Source organism: Gorilla gorilla, chromosome 2 (genome assembly GCF_029281585.2).
Source record: "Gorilla gorilla gorilla isolate KB3781 chromosome 2, NHGRI_mGorGor1-v2.1_pri, whole genome shotgun sequence".
Classification (NCBI taxonomy): domain Eukaryota; kingdom Metazoa; phylum Chordata; class Mammalia; order Primates; family Hominidae; genus Gorilla; species Gorilla gorilla.
The window spans coordinates 186,141,433-186,160,610 of record NC_086017.1 but is presented as its reverse complement, the minus strand read 5'-3'; the positions used below and the strand labels follow the sequence as shown (position 1 = coordinate 186,160,610).

At 38.6% G+C, this 19,178-nt stretch overlaps 1 protein-coding gene and 1 pseudogene across 16 annotated transcripts in view; one reads left to right on the top strand and one right to left on the bottom strand.

Moving 5' to 3' along the window:
* The window catches only part of NAALADL2 (N-acetylated alpha-linked acidic dipeptidase like 2), a 1,364,432-nt gene that overhangs the window by 740,548 nt on the left and 604,706 nt on the right, over window positions 1–19,178 (bottom strand). The window lies entirely within an intron of this gene.
* Window positions 5,892–6,565, top strand: LOC109026090 (elongation factor 1-beta-like; annotated as a pseudogene).

The window sequence follows — 19,178 nt, the reverse complement described above, 5'->3', positions numbered from 1 at the left end:
CTATATCTCTGTTGCTCACAGCTATATGGAAACTTACATAACTAAATTCAGAATCAGCTTTCAATTCACTCTACATTATTGATAAAAGGGCTAGGTTTTTCTCTGGTTCAGTGAACACGGTTTATAACAGTGCAGTTTCCTGAATGTGCTTTTAAAGCTCATAGTGACTTCTGACGCTCTTTTTTTTCTCCATGACCTTTGACAAGGATTGCAGCCAGCTGCAGTGGAAGAGCTTACCATATGTTGAAAACTGTATTGTGACACCTGCTCTTACATTCCTTGTTTCAAACATAAATGTGTCTAAAATGACTTGAATTACACAGGCTTGCTTCTCTTCACTGGTGACAGAGATGGGACTGGTAGGACATCCTCCATTTAAACTGGGATTACTATACCTTGTATGTCTTTTGACATGGTTCAACAAGATCATTAAATCTGGTCATAGCTATCTAATAATTTAAAGACTATCCCCTTGCAAATTCTATGTAGAATCAGCTCACTTTGTTTTTTTTACTCCGAAAGCATCTAATAATAGGCATTAACAGTTTTAGAGCAAGATTACAAAGCTCTGCAGCATACTAAAATGAATATTATTTGTTTTCCCAGTGATTTATAGTAAGACTTCAGCAAGGGAGTCCCGACGGCAATAGAAGCACTAGGTTGTTAAGCGTCTCCTAAATGTGGGTCCATCAAGCAGCACAGTGCCCAGGTAAGTACATTACATAAGGTCTCAATAGTAATGTCTTGCCCAGGATTCAAATTCAGCTCTGACATCAAAGTCACTTGAATTTCCAGGTCTCCTAGCTGCCTTCATAGTGACTGTTCCTTCTTTTTAAATGTTGGTTAGAAGACTTGTAATTTTTTTCTCACTTTTTACTCTGATATATTATTAATATATTTAATTGTCGAAAATGAATTTTTAAATCAATAAGTGATTAGATGTACTTTTCAAACTATGCATTATTTAATCATATCTTAAGGTAACAAAAAAGCTTCCTTCTACTTAAAGCCAAGCCAGTTTAGTTGGAGTTTTGATGAAAACCAAGCCAATTTTGTTGGAGTTTTACAAACAGCTCCACCGGGAAGGATTTCTACGCAGAGAGTTTTCATTGGCCCCTCCAGATCAGCTCCACCCTTCTTCAGGCTGCTTTGTTCCCAGAGAAGTTAACAAGTATGAGCTACATGAGTAAGATCACTTCCACTCTGGCTGCTAGTTGGATTTGGCCAATGAGGGGCAAGAGTTGGAGATCACTGGTCAGGAGGAGAGTGAGGTCAGAGTGTTTGTTTCCCAGGCTTCCTCCCTGATAAGTCACAGAAAGTTGACCCTGTCCCTGACTCAAGGCCACGGCTACTCCAGTGATGTCTTCTACCTAACTCTCTCCTTTCAGACTGTTTCATCTGCCCTCTGCCCTTTAGGGAGAGGGCAGTTAAGGCACCCTGGATGCCAGCCCTGAGGCACTTTGCCTAAAATTGCCTACATCTTTACTCAACTTGAGTATATGATCTGTTTCCTCACTGATACAATCCCAAATAAGTAACATATCCTGGACTTGGAACTTAGAGAAATGAGCATCATCACTTCATTTCTTAAGAAACTACACTGTTTGAACCTGTTGTCTTGGTGGTTTTGTTGTCTTTTTTTTTTTTTCCTTCTTTTCCCCAAGAGTAAACTATTTTCTTCATGGCAAATCTCTATCCTAACCCCAACAATACCACCATCTTCACAATCCAACTCCATAAACTGATTTGCTTTTGATTGCTGCCTCCAAAGAGAGTCTATGTAAGATCTAGACAATGACAGGTTGAAGAGAACTGGAATAAATTCCTGGGATGAACCTGGTTCCTGGGTATACAGGATTTCTGAACCTCACATTGTTTTACCCATCACAGAATTTTGACTATTAAGTGACAGCTGAATTATTGCAGTGTCACAGAGTAACTCAGCAGGATTTAGGATTATGAAAACATTTGTATCACTTATTAGTTAAATAGTACTTAAAAATTAAACAACTGATTTGACAAATACAAATGTAGTTGCCTAATATAGATAATTTTTAAGCATTATTTTAAACTGCTAAAAAGCTTGAGGAACAAATCCTTCCAAAAACAGACTGGGCCGGGTGCAATGGTTCATGCCTGTAATCTCAGCACTTTAGGAGGCAGAGGCAGGAGCATTGGTTTAGCCCAAGAGTTTGAGACTAGCCTGGGAAATGTAGGGAGATCCATCTCTATAAAAAATAAAAGTAAAAAAATTAGTGGGGACATAGTGGCACATTCCTGTGGCCTCAACTACTGGGGAGGCTAAGGCAAGAGGACTGCTTGGGCTCAGAAGGTGGAGGCTGCAGTGAGCTGTGATGACGACACTGCATTCCAGCCTGGGTGACAGAACAAGACCCTGTCTCAAAAGCAGTAAAATAAATATAAACAGGCTGTTTATATTTATTTTACTCTGCCTCCTAAAGTGCTGAGATTACAGGCATGAACCATTGCACCTGGACAAGTCTATGTTTCGAAGGATTTGTTCCTCAAGCTTTTTAGCAGTTTAAAATAATGCTTAAAAATTACCTATATTAAGCAACTACATACATATTTATCAAATCAATTGTTTAATTTTTAAATACTATTTAACTAACAAGTGATAAAAATGTTTTCATAATCCTAAATCCTGCCGAGTTACTCTGTGACATTGCAATAATTCAGCTGTCACTTAAAGGTAAACAGACTGTTTACCTTTGCATTATAATCATTTTGTCTCCTTTTCCTGAACTTTTACCTACTAGTTGACTGTCTCAAAACTGTATACTTACATTGTTTTCACAAACAAAAAACATAGCCAGCTCCATTTTATAAAAATATGTGTAGAAAAAAATATGTTAAGTATGAAATACATTATTATCACAGAGTTTACAAGTAAAAAATTTATTTAGTAAATAAACCAAAGTTTCTTTGGTTCTTTCTCCAGAGATATATTTATAAGTGAAATAGGAAGGGGAGTTTAATATATTGAAATCCAAGTATGATTTCCCTTGCAGCCTATGAGCACTTTCATCTTTCTCTTGAAAAGAGAGTCTGTGAGTGCTTGCTAAATACAATTAGGGTTTGTTTTCTTTCTGCATGTCTTTGGGTTTTCACAAACCGAAACAGATTAAAACGTATATATGATAGTTAAATAGTTCTTGCTAAATGATTGGTTAAGATTAAGTTTATAAAATCAAATGAAAAAATTAGCCCCGTTGTAGAGACAAATGGATCAACAGCATTTCCTTGCCCTAAATAATGTAAGTGCATTTATAGTTCTATGATAGTAGTAATTCCCAACCACCACTTTGGAAGAAATAGCTGGGCATTTCAAATGTCATTCACAGTTGGAAACACACACACATACACACACACACACACACACACACACACACACACACACACACACACACACACAGCCAAACTTCCAGTCCTACAAACAGGATGGAGAGGCACTGATAACAATCATTATTACAAGTTAAGTGGTGTCACAAGCCCAAGTTCAAATTTATCTTCCCAGCATCTAGCAAAGAACTAGCTGAGCCAACAATCTCCAAAAATAAGATTGCCATAGAATGAGCAAAATATCAAGGCCTGTGACCTTGAGTTTCTTTCTCTATCAATAATCCTGTCAGGATGGCAAAAGTACATTGTTTAACCAAAACAAGCTCCCGCAGTTTTCCTTCAAGATTAAGTTGCTGTCTCTATCACCTCACCCAAATAGTAATGCTAAATTAGAAAAGATTCAAAGCAGTAGACATTTATCCTCTCTTCATTCAAAGTTAACACAACACCATCTCTTTCCACTGTTCTGACAGTAATTAAATGGGTTTTGTTCATGTTAAACAGAAGAAAATAAAGACTCCTTTCCCCCTTTTCTTTCTTAAACTTACCAAGAAACTTCTGGGCTTCCTTTGCACCTGTGATCCAGCTTTTCTGCTACCATAATGTATGAGTTCCAGTTGTGGTTAAGTCCCATCTGTTTGAATCCAGTTGAAGACTTCTATATTTACCCAAGTGCATCTATGTATCTCCTTTAATGCAAGACTTTCCTTAGTACAACTTAGAATGGCTAATACAGGCAAAATTACATAGGCACAAGCTCATGGATTTACTACAATATATAATTTTGTGGTGTATAAAACTATATATATATATATATATATATTTGTGCAAGTGAGCAGGTGAAACTAAATAACTGATTTTATTCCTTATATTTGGAAAACGAATGGAAGACAAGAGAAATAATCTATGTTTCCTAAGACTGAGGAAATTTAGATATTTTTGATTCAAATTTGGACACTGCTATATCCTTCTTTCCACTTACTTTCTCCCTCCCCATCCATGGAACAATCTAGAGTACTTGGTTTCTTTTGCCATCACTTTAGCCAGCCCTAGCAGAAGACTATGAAATTGTGCATTTGAAATGTCTATGAATGAAGACTTTAAACAGGAAAACATCCAGCACATGTAACAGCAACAGATGTAATAGAATATTTTCATATAAAATTCCAGTGTAGATTTATTTTCTCATACTTTATTTTCACTGAATAATAAAACCAACTGATCACAATTCTGCTTATAAAATGCTTTCCTTGCTGCTTAAAATCATTATTGACTTATGAAAGACCATTAGCTTTTTCATCTGCACATGAACTAATTCCAATTTATTTAGGCTTTTCTCATTGGTAATATTTTCTGGCATTTTAATGAGGTTGTTGCCCTCTTCTACTCTTTTCTTAAATATCTCATATTCCAATTTTTTTAAGAAAAGAAAAATGGATGACTGCATGACTATGTATTTATAAAATTACAAATACATTACGCCTCTCTGAAGGATTTTTTTTGTTTTTTTGAGACGGAATTTCGCTCTTGTTGCCCAGGCTGGAGTGCAATGGCACGATCTCAGCTCACTGCGACCTCCACCTCCCGGGTTCAAGACATTCTCCTGCCTCAGCCTCCCAAATAGCTGGGATTACAGGCATGTGCCACCACACCTGGCTAATTTTGTATTTTTAGTAGAGATGGGATTTCTCCATGTTGGTCAGGCTGGTCTCAAACTCCCAACCTCAGGTGATCCACTCACCTTGGCCTCCCAAAGTGCTGGGATTACAGGCATGAGCCACGGCACTCAGAATGAAGAATTTCTTTATAAACTCACAGTCAGCTTGTGGTCCACCCTGAGTCCCAGATATTGTCCTACTATGTATACCCTGTAGCTAACACAGTGAAATAGCTAATATAGTACAGCTATTAGCTTTAATGCCCAGATAGTAAAGATCATTTTGAGTTATATTTGTAAAGTTACTTGTACAAATATTAACAATGTTCAATGTTAATAATTAAACACAACATACTATTCATACAATTGAGATTAATTTTAAAGAACTATCCAGACCAAAAGCATTAATTGAAAATATTTAAAACAATGCCTATCCGTCAAATGTAGCACTTGCCATTTGTGGGATATTTGACAGATTGCTCACACTGTGTAACCTTTCTTATAAGTGAAGTCTATAAAACAGAAATCATATCACAGCAATTTTGGAACATGTGGATGAAATTCTATTTGTATTTATGAACTTTTCTTCCTTTCTTTCTCCACAGATATGTTTATAAGTGAAATAGGAAGGGGACTTTAATATATTGAAATCCAAGTATGATTTCCCTGGCAGCCTGTGAGCACTTTCATCTTTCTCTTGAAAAGACAGTCTGTGACAGCTTGCTAAATACAGTTGGGGTTTGTTGTCTTTCTGTGTGTCTTTGGGTTTTAACAAACCAAAACTAGCTTTTTTTCCCTCTCTTAGCAGGGGTGCCCACAATTTACACTCTTTCATTTTGCTGCTACCCAGCTCTCAGATATAGCTGACACCATGGGTTTCAGAGACCTGAAAAGCCCTGCTGGCCTCCATGTGCTCAACGATTACCTGGCAGACAAGAGCTACATCGAGGGTTATGTGCCACCACAAGCAGATGTGGCAGTATTTGAAGCAGTCTCTAGCCCATTGCCTGTGAACTCGTGTCTTGCCTTATGTTGGTAAAGTCACATCAATTCTCATGAAAAGAAAAGGCCAGCCTTCCAGGAGTGAAGAAACCTTTGGGCAAATACGGTCCTGCTAATGTAGAAGACACTACAGGAAGCAGAGCTGCAAATAGTAAAGATGATGATGACATTGATCTCCTTGGATCTGATAAGGAGGAGGAAAGTGAAGCAGCAAAGAGGTTAATGGAAGAATGGCTTGCCCAGAATGAATCAAAGAAAGCCAAAAAACATGCACTTGTTGCCGTTTTCCATCATGCTGATGTGAAACCGTGGGATGATGTGGCAGATATGGCAAAACTAGAGGAATGTGTTAGAAGCATTCAAGCAGACGGCTTAGTCTAGGGCTCCTCTAAACTAGCTCTGATGGAATATGGAATTTAAAAACTTCAAATCCAGTGTGTAACTGAAGATGATAAAGTTGGAGCAGATACGCTGGAGGAGCAGGTCACTGCTTTTGAGGATTCTGTGCAGTCTATGGATATGGCTGCTTTCCGTAAGACCTAAAATTCACCCCAGATCATTGCACTTAAAATTAAAACTTGAAAAAAAAATAAATAAACACAGCTCAAAGTCTCCTATTGACATCTGTAAGCAGCAAGAAAACAATAATTATTTAGAGATAACAGAATATTTCACTTCCTTTGAAAAACTTGTGGGAAAAAAGAGATGAATAAAAGATGTTTAAAGAAAAAATAAAGAAATACGTACATACAGAAACAGGTAAAATAGCTTTAAAAAGCATTGACTTCACACGAAGTGTCATTATTTTACTTAAAAAGGTTAATAACAATATTTCTTGGGCCAAGCATTTTCAACACACCACCAGAAGAAACCCATTATAAAGCAATGTCCCTGACAACTCCTCTAAATTCACTATGAGGATTATACAAAGATTCATCATATTCTTTTTCAGTCAAGACTAGTAGGTAGGAGGAAAAAGCAAAACTGAGCCATCTAATCTATTCACTACTTTTTCTTTTCACCAATGGCAGGATTAGGTTTAGACAGCCCGAAGAAAACAGCACAGGTCTTAATGTTAAGGATACTGCTGAAAGGTGACACTCTAGCTGCCGTAGAGAAAATAGTTTAACAATCTGGGTAGACTCAGAAAGCCTTTCCTTAGACCTCACTTATTGTAATTCCACCTCTTTTCTAAAAATGAGCTTAGCAGCTTTCATACAGATGTCTTGCTCCCACAGACACAGAGTGTCTGCATGTGCTTTTTCTCTTTTCAGAAGGTTCTCTCTGCCTGCCTCCACCAAGTGTTGATTGGGCATCCCCCGACTTATCGTTCCTCCATTTTCAGCAGATTTGGCCCCTCAGTTATGACACCTCATGGATGTAGGTATGTTTACTTATTGTTTGATTATATTTTGTTTTCATGATTCTTAGATGAATAGCTGCCTCCCTCAGTAAAATGGAGACTTGTTCAGTGCCTATACTGAGTTACTAATATATTAATAGCACCGAGCCCAGGGCCTAGCTATGTGTGAATAACCAATAAATATTTGACAAATTAATAAATTAAATGACTTAATCAGTAGATAGATGAATACTTAATCAACCAAAAGTTACTAGAATTGATTGACAGCTATGGGTGATGGTTCTCTCTCTGGATTTAGAAAACTCCAGGTTTCCACATTGTGCCTAAAGAAGTTTTTCCCTTTCCTTCAAACTAACAATGGTTAGAAAATTGTTTACACAACAGTAACCAAACCATTCAGCTGAGAAGCATTTTTCTCATAATAGAAGTTTACCAAATTGTCATTGAAAAAAAATCACTGTTCTATTTAAATCAAATATGTCTAGAGTGCTAACACTATTAGTAATCTGTTCTCAGAGAACTTAATTAATTGGATGCATTTAATTATGGTACATAGAGTAATTTCAGTATGGGTTTGGAATGTACTCTACAAACACTATTGACTAGCTCTGACAAGAAAGTTAGCCCGAATGCCAGACATGATGGCCTAGGGGTTAGAGGATTCTCAAACAACGTAGTAGTGACAGCTGTGAATTTAGGGAGATAACTTAGTGTCTCAATTAACTATGGAAAGTCCCGTTTACATTGAAGTCATTGATAGCTTGGATTTTAACAGCCAACGATCTGGATTCCTTTTCTCATATGAGTATAAGCAGGAATCTTAGTGACCTTGACATCTGAATGCATGGAGTCATGGATTTGTTACACAGCCACCTAAGGCTCTCACTGCCTGAATCCAGCTGACAGCCTAATTAAACAGCAAGAGTTCCTGGAGGGGAATGTTAATGAGTCTACTTGGCAGCCAACAGTCTGTTCCCCAGATGGTGCAGGGCTTATAAATTGTCAACAGGGTAAGAGTAGTGAAGGAAGTTGAGGAAAATACAAAAAGTCTCCTACATCACTGTAACTTTCTAAGATGCTAGGTCCATGATGAAGATATTTGGAGATATGGCAACCGGGGTGAGGGTAGAAAAGTAGTAGCACATCTATTTATCTTGAGCTCTAAGAATACATCAAGAATTGCTTTGGCTTTTCAAATGGACACCACTCTGTTGTGTCTGGGTAAACTGAATGGTTATTTCAGGCACGTTTGTCAGGTTGATCGTGACTGAAAAAAATGGTAACGTGATTAAAGCCCTACCATGTTCGTAGTTGGTATTTATTATTTTTCTGTCTATTTTTTCCCTTATAGATAGAATCTAGACTATGAGAGCTCCCTCTTAATTCAGTTATTATTGAATGAGTAACATCTTGCCAAGAAACAGTCTCCTGTGACCTTCAAGTCGTGTCCTCCCTATTTCAAAGTAGTCAATGTGAAAGCAACTTACATTATCTACAATTAGAAATGAAAATGCTGTTGGGAACAGGCCTCCCAAATCTGGCCATAAACTGGCCCCAAAACTGGCCATAAACAAAATCTCTGAAGCACTGTGACATGTACATGATGGCCATGATGCCCACATTGGAAGGTTGTGGGTTTACCGGAATGAGGGCAAGAAACACCTGGCCCACCCAGGGTGGAAAACCGCTTAAAGGTTTTCTTAAACCACAAACAATAGCATGAGTAATCTGTGCCTTAAGGATATGCTCCTGCTGCAGATAACTAGCCAGACCCATCCCTTTATTTCGGCCCATCCCTTTATTTCCCATAAGGAATACTTTTAGTTAATCTATAATCTATAGAAACAATGCTTATCACTGGCTTGCTGTTAATAAATACATAGGTAAATCTCTGTTGGAAGCTCTAAGCTCTGAAGGCTGTAAGACCCCTGATTTCCCACTCCACACCTCTATATTTCTGTGTGTATGTCTTTAATTCCTCTAGCGCCACTGGGTGAGGATCTCCCTGACCCAGCTTGTCTCGGCAAGTGGCACCCATATATGGGGGCTCGAATCCAGGTTGAAGGGTCACCGGAGCGATGGTTGGAGAATGTGGAAAATTAAGCTGTAGGACACCCGAGCACTCTTAAAGCAATTCCCATGGTGAGTAAGAAGGGGAGCTCAGAAGCATCAGGGTAACAATGGGACAAGTGTGGGCTCTGGTTCATTCCACTTTGGAACCTTTTCACACTAATGATGAGGAGGAAGGAGAGTATAACCAAGTAACAGAAGAGGTTACAGAGCAGGATTGTTTGCCAGCTAAAGCTAAAGTGGCAAAGGAGGGAGAGGTTCATCCCTACCCTTCTGTACCCCCTCATTATTATTTTGAAGAAAAAGAGTGGCCTGACCCTCCAGATCTTTCTTTTCCGGAGGACACTGGGCAAAAAGTAGTTGCCCCAGTGACTATTCGAGCAGCGCCTCGGGCGACCACTCTCAGTTCCATTCAGGCAGGAATTCAGCAAGCTAGACAAGAGGGTGACATAGAGGCTTGGCAGTCCCCTGTTAGAATACACCCCCTAGATCAACAGGGAAATATTATAGCTACATTTGGTGCTTTTTCTTTTAAATTCGGGAAAGCACATTTAGTTGATTATATCAAGGCCTGTGATGGTACTGGAGGTAATCTGGATAAAGCTACTTTGTTGGCACAGGCAATGGCAGGACTGAGTGGATAAAGGAAATACTTTGTTCCCTGGAGCTTGTTTTAACTGTGGGAAGCATGGTCATACTAAAAAAGAATGTAGAAAAAATCAGCGAGTCAGGCCACCAGATAGGGGAAAATAGAAAACTGCTGAGCCTGAAATATGTCCAAAATGTAAAAAAGGAAAACATTGGGCTAATCAGTGTCACTCTAAGTTTGATAAAGATGGGAACCCGATTTCGGGAAACGCCATGAGGAGCCTGTCCCAGGCCCCATTCCAAACTGGGGCATTTCCAGCTCAGGGCATTCCCTCACCCCTGTACAATGTCTGTCCCCTGCCACAGCCAGTAGTGCTGCAGTAGATTTATGCTGCACAAAAGCTGTGAGCCTTCTGCCTGGGGAACCCCCGCAAAAGGTCCCAACAGGAGTCTGTAGACCCTTGCCAGTGGGAACGATATGATTACTTCTAGGAAGGTCTAGTTTAAATTTGAAAGGGGTACAAATACATATAGGAGTCATTGATTCAGATTACAATGGGGAAATTCAAATTGTTGTATCTACTTCTGTTCCCTGGAAAGCAGGGCCAGGAGAGCATATAGCACAGCTCCTGATTGTGCCGTATGTGAGAATGGGAAAAAGTGAAATTAAACGAACAGGAGGATTTGGAAGCACAAATAAACAAGGCAAAGCAGCTTATTGGGTGAACCAAATTACTGATAAATGTCCTACCTGTGAAATAACTATTCAGGGAAAGAAATTTAAGGGTTTGGTAGATACAGGAGGACATTTCAATCATTTCTCTACAGCACTGGCTATCCGCGTGGTCAATTCAACCCGCTCAATTTAACATAGGTGGAGTTGGTAAAGCCCCTGAAGTATATCAAAGTAGTTATATTTTGCATTGTGAAGGGCCTGATGGACAACCTGGGACTATTCAACCAATTTCAACTTCTGTACCTATACGTTTATGGGGGAGATTTATTACAATAAAGGGGAGTACAAGTTCTAATTCCAGAACAATTATACAGCCCTCAAAGTCAACACATGATACATGAAATGGGGTATGTCCCTGTTAAGGGACTAGGAAAAAATTTGCAAGGTTTGAAGGAACCGCTTCAAGGGGAAAGACAAAGTTCCCACCAAGGTTTAAGATATCATTTTTGATAGTGGCCATTGTTAAGCCTCGAGAACCTATACCTTTAAAATGGTTAACAGATAAGCCAATTTGGATAGAACAATGGCTGCTAAGTGAAGAGAAACTGTAGGCTTTAGGGATTAGTTAGTGAACAATTAGAAAATGAGCACATAGCTCCAACATTTTCCCCTTGGAATTTTCCAGTTTTTGAAATTAAGAAAAAATGAGGTAAATGGAGAATGTTAACTGACTTAAGAGCTATCAATTCAGTTATACAACCTAAGGGAGCATTACAGCCAGGATTGCCTTCTCCTGCTATAATTCCAAAAAATTGGCCCTTAATAGTCATAGATTTAAAAGACTGTTTCTTTACTATCCCTTTAGATGAGCAAGACTGTGAATGGTTTGCATTTACAATTCCAGCGGTAAACAACCTGCAGCCTGCTAAGCATTTTCATTGTTTTACAGATGGGTCTAGCAACAGTAAAGCTTCTTATTCTGGCTTAAAAAGTAAAGTTTTCCAGATGCCCTATACTTCAGCTCAAAAAGCGGAGCTTGTAGCTGTAATTGAGGTATTGACTGCTTTTAATATGCCTATGAATGTGAGTTCTGATTCTTCATACGTGGTTCATTCTACACAGTTAATTGAAAATGCTCAGTTACGATTTCATACAGATGAACAACTGATGACTTTATTTACCAAATTGCAAACAATAGTTAGCAGTAGAATGAACCCTTTTTACATCACTCACATTGGGCTCATACACCTCTTCCAGGAACTTTGACTTAAGGGAATCAAATGGCTGATTGCCTAGTTGCTAATGCAATATCTAATGCGAGACATTTTCACAATTTAACCCATGTTAATGCCTCTGGTCTCAAATGCAGATACAGCATTACCTGGAAAGAAGCTAAAGCTATTATCCAGCGATGCCCAACTTGCCAAATGGTACATTCCTCATGTTTTATGGGAGGAGTTAATCCTCGAGGATTGGAACCTAATTCTCTTCGGCAAATGGATGTCACACATGTTACATGTATGTGTGGACACCTTTTCTCACTTTGTATTACAGAAAGTTGGGAAACAGGTAAAATAATAACTTGGGGTAGAGGTTATGCTTGTGTTTCTCCAGGGCTGAATCAACAGCCAATTTGGATACTGTCAAGACACCTGAAACCTTATCATGAGCCAGATGCTGAGGCAGACATTCCAGGAGGATCCCGAGGACCCCCTGGTTGCAGCCATGTTGAGGCTGACGCTGAGGAGGATCCCAACTGTCACAAGCAACACCCGTTGATCACAGCCAACCACCTGGGGAGGATCAAGAAGCTGTCACAGATGGCGGAAGAAAACCTGAGGAAAGCGGGACAACCAGTCACAATAAGGAATTTAATGGTAGCTATGATAGCGGTGATCACCATTGCCATGAGTATTCCTACAACAAAGGCTGACACAGAGAACAATTATACTTATTGGGCATATTTATCAATCTTGGCTGGCAATAATGCCTGAATGTAATCATTCTATGACATAGTTACACATGCTTTCTGATCTCAGTACTTACCATAATAAATCTGCTCCTAAAATTGAGGCATACCACCCTCAAAAACCTATTTGTAAACAAAATTGAACCTGTTCAGAAAAAATGAACGTACTTATTTAGGAAGATCACATTGCTGAACAGGCAGAGGTGCTGCACAACAATTCCTATGGAATCATTATTGATTGGTCCCCTAAGGGGATGTTTAGCTTGAATTGCACCTCTCGGTTTGCATGCCACGGCCACACTATGTTAAGCCGGTCTGAACAAAATGGTCAGATGGTAGAAATGTTAAGAAATACAGCAAGAGTTCCTATATCTGGAACCATGGCAGTATAGTGGCACCTCAACCTCAAATGATATGGCCCTTTACAGGAGCTAAACCTAAGGATTTTTGGAAACTATTAACAGCTCTTAATAAGATCAAAATTTGGGAAATAATAAAAAAGTATCTAGAAGGACACTCTACAAACTTGTTTTTGGATATTGCAAAATTAAAAGAACAAATATTTTAAAAATCCCAGGTACACCTGACCTTAATGCCAGGAACTGGAGTGCTTGAAGGGGCTGCAGACAGATTAGCAGCTAGTAACCCATTAAAATGGATAAAAACACTTGGAAGCTCTGTGATTTCAATGATGATTGTGATTTTAATCTGTGTTGTTTGTCTTTGTATAGTCTGCAGATGTGGATCCTCACTCCTGCAAGAAGTAGCTCACCATGACAAAGCTGCCTTTGCTTTTATCACTTTGCAAATCAAAGAAGGGAAACATGTTGGGAAACAGGCCCCCCCACAAAATCTGGCCATAAACTGGCCCCAAAACTGGCCATAAATAAAATCTCTGCAGCACTGTGACATGTTCTTGATGGCCATGACACCCACCTGGAAGGTTGTGAATTTACTGGAATGAGGGCAAGGAACACCTGGCCCACTCAGGGCAGAAAACCACTTAAAGATGTTCTTAAACCACAAACAACAGCATGAGTGATCTGTGCCTTAAGTACACGCTCCTGCTGCAGATAACTAGCCAGATCCATCCCTTTATTTCCCATAAGGAATACTTTTAGTTAATCTATAATCTATAGAAACAATGCTTATCACTGGCTTGCTGTTAATAAAGACATAGGTAAATCTCTGTTCGAAGCTCTCAGCTCTGAAGGCTGCGAGACCCCTGATTTCCCACTCCACACCTCTATATTCCTGTGTGTGTGTTTTTAATTCCTCTAGCACCACTGGCTGAGGGTCTCCCCAACCGAGCTGGTCTCGGCAAATGCCTCTTCTGCTTTCGTTAGGCTTCCTCTTTACATGTTCAGTTGGTTCTTAAGCTTTGTAGCCAAATGGATATGGGAAAGCCACAATCACGCTTTACCTTCACTGTACTTCAGAATTCAATCCCAAGTACCATTTGTGACAACCAGACCCCACAGTGACTCCCAAGAATTTTCACCTCCTAAAATCCACACCTTTGTATAATCCCTTCTCCATAAGTGTAATTAGCTTCTAAATAACAGAATACGACAAAGGATGTTGCGCCCATGGTTAGATTATGTTATCTAAACCTCTGCCTTAGCTGACTGATCGAGAGACTCTTCCGCTGACCTTGAAGAAGAAAGTTGCTATGATACTGACTGCCAGTGCAGAAGCTATGGAACAGGGGACTACCTGTGACCTCTAGGAGCTGAGAGGCTCAGTTCTATAACCACAAGAAACTGAATCCTGCCAATAACCACCTCCACAGGTCTGTGAGCTCTAGAGAGAAATGCAGCCTGTCCAGACTTGAATGTTGCCTTGTGAAACCCTGGGTTTCAGGACAGGAGACCCCTCAAAGCTATGCCTAGACTCCTGACCCATGGAAACTGACATAATAAATGGGTATTGTTTAACCCACTAAGTTTGTGTTCATTTGTTATGCAGCAATAGAAAACTAATATATTATGGAAGAATTACCCATATTTGGCTCTAAGTGTAAACGAAAAGAATCTTCAAATCTTAAGGTTGGATGGGACCATACACATCATCAATGAAAATTTCCCATCCTCAATCTACAGGACCCAGTAAATTTTTTATGCCATTTCTTATTGAACAGAAAGAGGAGTTTACATCCCTGGTTCTTAAGAAATACTTTTATACTGACCCAATATCTGTCTTCCTCACTAATGCTAGCTTTATTAACCCATACTAAGTATATTTCCTTCTTCAAATAAGTGTGCAGCTCTTATGCCTCTACTATTTTTTTTATTCTTCAAGTAAAACAACCCTAGTTTTTTCATCTTATCGATACATGACATATTGTCAACACAACTCACATCCTGCTGACATAGTTTTGAAGCTACATTAACTCTTATGTGCACTCATAACTGAAGATAACACCCTCAATTAGATGTGGTCATAATAAAATATAACGGCAATATTAATTCATTTCACCTAAATTGATACTATTTCTATAACCTTAATCTGTTACATTTAGAAAAACTTTACCTTTATAGTATGGTAATTCCTCAACTAACATCATCAATAGGGTTTCAGAAACTGTGACTTTAAGCAAAACTGTATAATGAAACCAGTTTTACCATGAGTGAATTGATAAAAAACAACAGCCCCACAGTATATTTCTGGTCAGAAAACATCAAACTTCGAAATGAAGACCCAAAACACTTCTAATATTAAACATTGAAATAAATGTGAGCTTTAAATGCATTTTTAAACATGGCAAAACCACGTCTCTACTAAAAATTGAAAAATTAGCTAGACGTGGTGGTGCATCCCTGTGATCCCAGCTACTCGGGAGGCTGAGCAGGAGAATTGTTTGAACCCAGGAGGAAGAGGTTGCAGTGAGCTGAGATCACGCCACTGCACTCCAGCCTGGGCAACAAGAGTGAAACCCCGTCTCAAAAATAATTAATTAAATAAATAATAAAGATTATTCAATCAAGTAAGATAATTATTTACCCAATTATTCCAGCTCAGTATCATGGGTTGCTACAGCCTATCCCGGCAGTTGGGTCACAAGGTGGAAATCCACTGGACAGGATGCCACTTCATCCCAGGGCACACTCACACACACACCCCCACGCTTACTTAGACTGGGACCATTTATACACACCAATTACCCTAACGTGCACATCTTTGGAATTTGGGAGGTAATCAGAGTACCTGGAGAAAACCCATGCAGACATGGAAAAAAAATGTGCAGTCTCCACACACAGAGTGGCCCCAGCTGGAAATTATTATTTTTTTCACAACAACATTATAACAAAACAATATTGAACAAAACAACATTTGAGAACTTGCTGTATTTAATTGCGGTCCATATTACAGATTAATCAACACCCTTTCTCAACTACTTTCTCTCTTGTCTTCCTCTATTACAGAATCCAGAGAGCTTAATGCTTGATTTTTCTGACTCTCTTGCAGCTATGGGAGGTTATGTGACAGAATTCTGGTTAATGAGGTACAGAGAGAAGTCAGCTAGGGATCAATCCCCTTTTTTATTAAAGGATAAAACCTCATCAGGAAAAAACTCTGGTATTTCTTTTCCCCTTACCTGGAATGTGGACAAAACCCTTAGAGGTTTAACAGCTCTCTTGTGGCCATGGTGCTACAATCTCAAATAGAGGGGATACAAAGGATGGAGTCCTGACGATAGCATTGGCTGGCCAGGCCAGACTACCTTGCACTATACACATCCTGGCTTAGAAAAGTCTGCGTCTAATTTTTAGGCCTCTATACCCAGGTTTTCTGTTACAAAAACTCTTCCTTATCTCTGGGTTTACTTTCCATGGTTTCAGTTACCTACAGTCAGGTCAAATGTTATCTAAACATATACATTTCAAATAGCTCACCATTCTGGGTAGCATGATGAAATCTTGATCTGTCCCACTCCCATTTACCTAGTGTGTGAATAATCCCTTGGTCTAGCATATCCATGCTGTATATAAGCTACCCACCTCTTGGTCATCAATATCATCTGTTCCAATACTAAATCATCAAGATCATCATGGCTTGATGAGCCAGGATTACCTGAGGCAGATAATCAGTTGATCCTGGCTGATCCTAGGAAAAAAAATATATCTGTGGGGTTGAGTACTATTCAAGGTTAAAGGCATCCACTGGGGGAGGGCTCTTAGGATGTATCCCCATGGATAAAGGGAGACTACTGTATTTGCAACTGATTACATCCCTAATTTATACTGTTATTTTTCTAATAGAGAAAAGAAAGCTTAGGAAACTAAGTGGTTTGTCTAAAGCAACATATCTAGTAAAAGAATCAAAAACTCCCTATGCAGCTTTCAGGCCACCATATGGTTCTGTGATTTCACCTAATGCAGCCACTCCCAGGGTGTATTATGAATGCTCCATTTCAAATATATTAAAAAGAGAACCTTAATGTTACAGTTGCCAAAGAACTGATTAAGAAATACATGCTCTGAAACCTAAGAGTATCCACATATTAAAATAAAACAATACTTAGCTGTAAATATATTTTAAGATATTCATTGAAAAACTCAATTCCGATCATAAAATTCAATCCTATAAATAAACCAAATGATACATAAATGGTTCCTGAGAAATGCTACTTCAAGTCTAACCAGAACAATAATCTCCTTTCCTCTTTCCTTTAATTGCTTACTTTGACTTCACCACTAAAAAAAAAAAAAATGGTTTTAGAAGTTAAATCTCTACTTTCAATGATGGCTTCAAATGAACAAACAATTTCAAGTTGCCACAGCAAGCACACTGAAAACATGATCTCACTGTCATCACAAAACAAGAAAAAAGGCTTTGGGGGCCTTTCTCAACTTTTTTGAAAATGCAGTAGAAAAAAAGAACAATTTTTGCTTTTTTTCTACATAGCCATTTTCTCCCTTTCTTCCTTTCCACAATAGGTATAAACTTGCCAATTTGATTTTAACTCTAAAAGATATTTTCCTGGCAGATAATCCCTCGTTTGAACAAAAATCCTTTACCTGACATTTTTTGCCATTTTAGGGGGAAAAGCCCACACACAATGTATAGATGAAGTGAAATAAAAAATGTAGCTTTCAATTACTTTTTATTTCCAACTTATCAAAAAGCTACGGAAGTTAAAGTACAAATCCCACTACCAAAGACATAGTAAAAGGTTGGAAGAATATTCTAAAGGTCACATTATCTTAATGAAGTGCCACTTCCTGACAACATGGCTATGAAATCGGAGTAATATACTCCATTTAGTGGGAAATGCTCTGTGAAATCCATGCCCTCTGCACTCTAAACAAAGACATGGGTAATTTTCTTAAAAGGTCACACACAAATGTGTTATTTAAAACTAGGCATTTGCCAGTTGTGAATATATGAAAGGTGAATATCAGATTCAGGAATTCGCATAGTTTTTTAATAAAATGCCAGAGTTTTTCACGTATGTTTTAATAATATAAAATTGTGTCAGCTAATTTTATTCTTTGATCTATTCTCAGTTTATCAAAATACTAAAGGAAAAATTAATCTGATGAGTCTAGTAAAATTTCATCTAAAACCGTCTGAGACACTAAAACTTTAGAGTGAGTTTGGGTACATTTACAAAGTTTGTGTTATATTTCTCTTATTTTAGCATTTTATTGGGTAAGTTGTATGTTTCTATGTATGTTACAACTTTTAAAATACACAGTATTATTGGAAAGTGATTTCTCAATATCAGAAAATCCCCTAGTGTAATATCTGTCATTTATGTGTACCATAAATAAATGTTTGAAGAATAAACTTATTACAGACCTATCAACCAGAGAAGAAATTTAAAAAAAAATTACATATCAAAGCCCATGATAAAACAAAAAACCATTGCCACCCTGCTATGGGAAATACATGTTTTTTGTCATTTTTGCAAAGTTCATTTAGCCAGAAAGATCAAATAATGACAATGTGAATGTTAACTTTGGGGGGAATCCAAAACAATTGTCCCCCCTCCAGTTATATGACAAGGACAGAATGTTTGTGTCCCTCTAAAATTCAAATGTTGAAATTCAAACCCCCAATGTGATGGTATTAGAAGGCGGGGGCCTATGCGACATGATTGGATCATGAGAGTGAAGCCATTGTGAATGGGATTCGTGCTCTTACAAAGAGACTCCGTAGAGTTCCCTCACCCCTTCCACCATCTGAGGACACAGTAAGAAGATGGCCATCTATGACACAGAAATCAGTCCCTTGCCAGACACTGAATCTTCCCGCACTTTGATCTTGGATTTCTCAGCCTTCAGAACTGCGAAACATACATTTCCATTGTTTATGTGATACTCACTCTATGGTATTGTGTAATAGCCTAAACAGACTAAGGCCGACTTCTAGGTTGCTGGCTTTCACTAAGTTTGCAGGGATGATGGTTTTCAGAGCTATCACAGAGCTGGGAAGAAGATGATGAAAACAGCACATTAAAATGCTTCAAAGCTGGCTGTTGTTC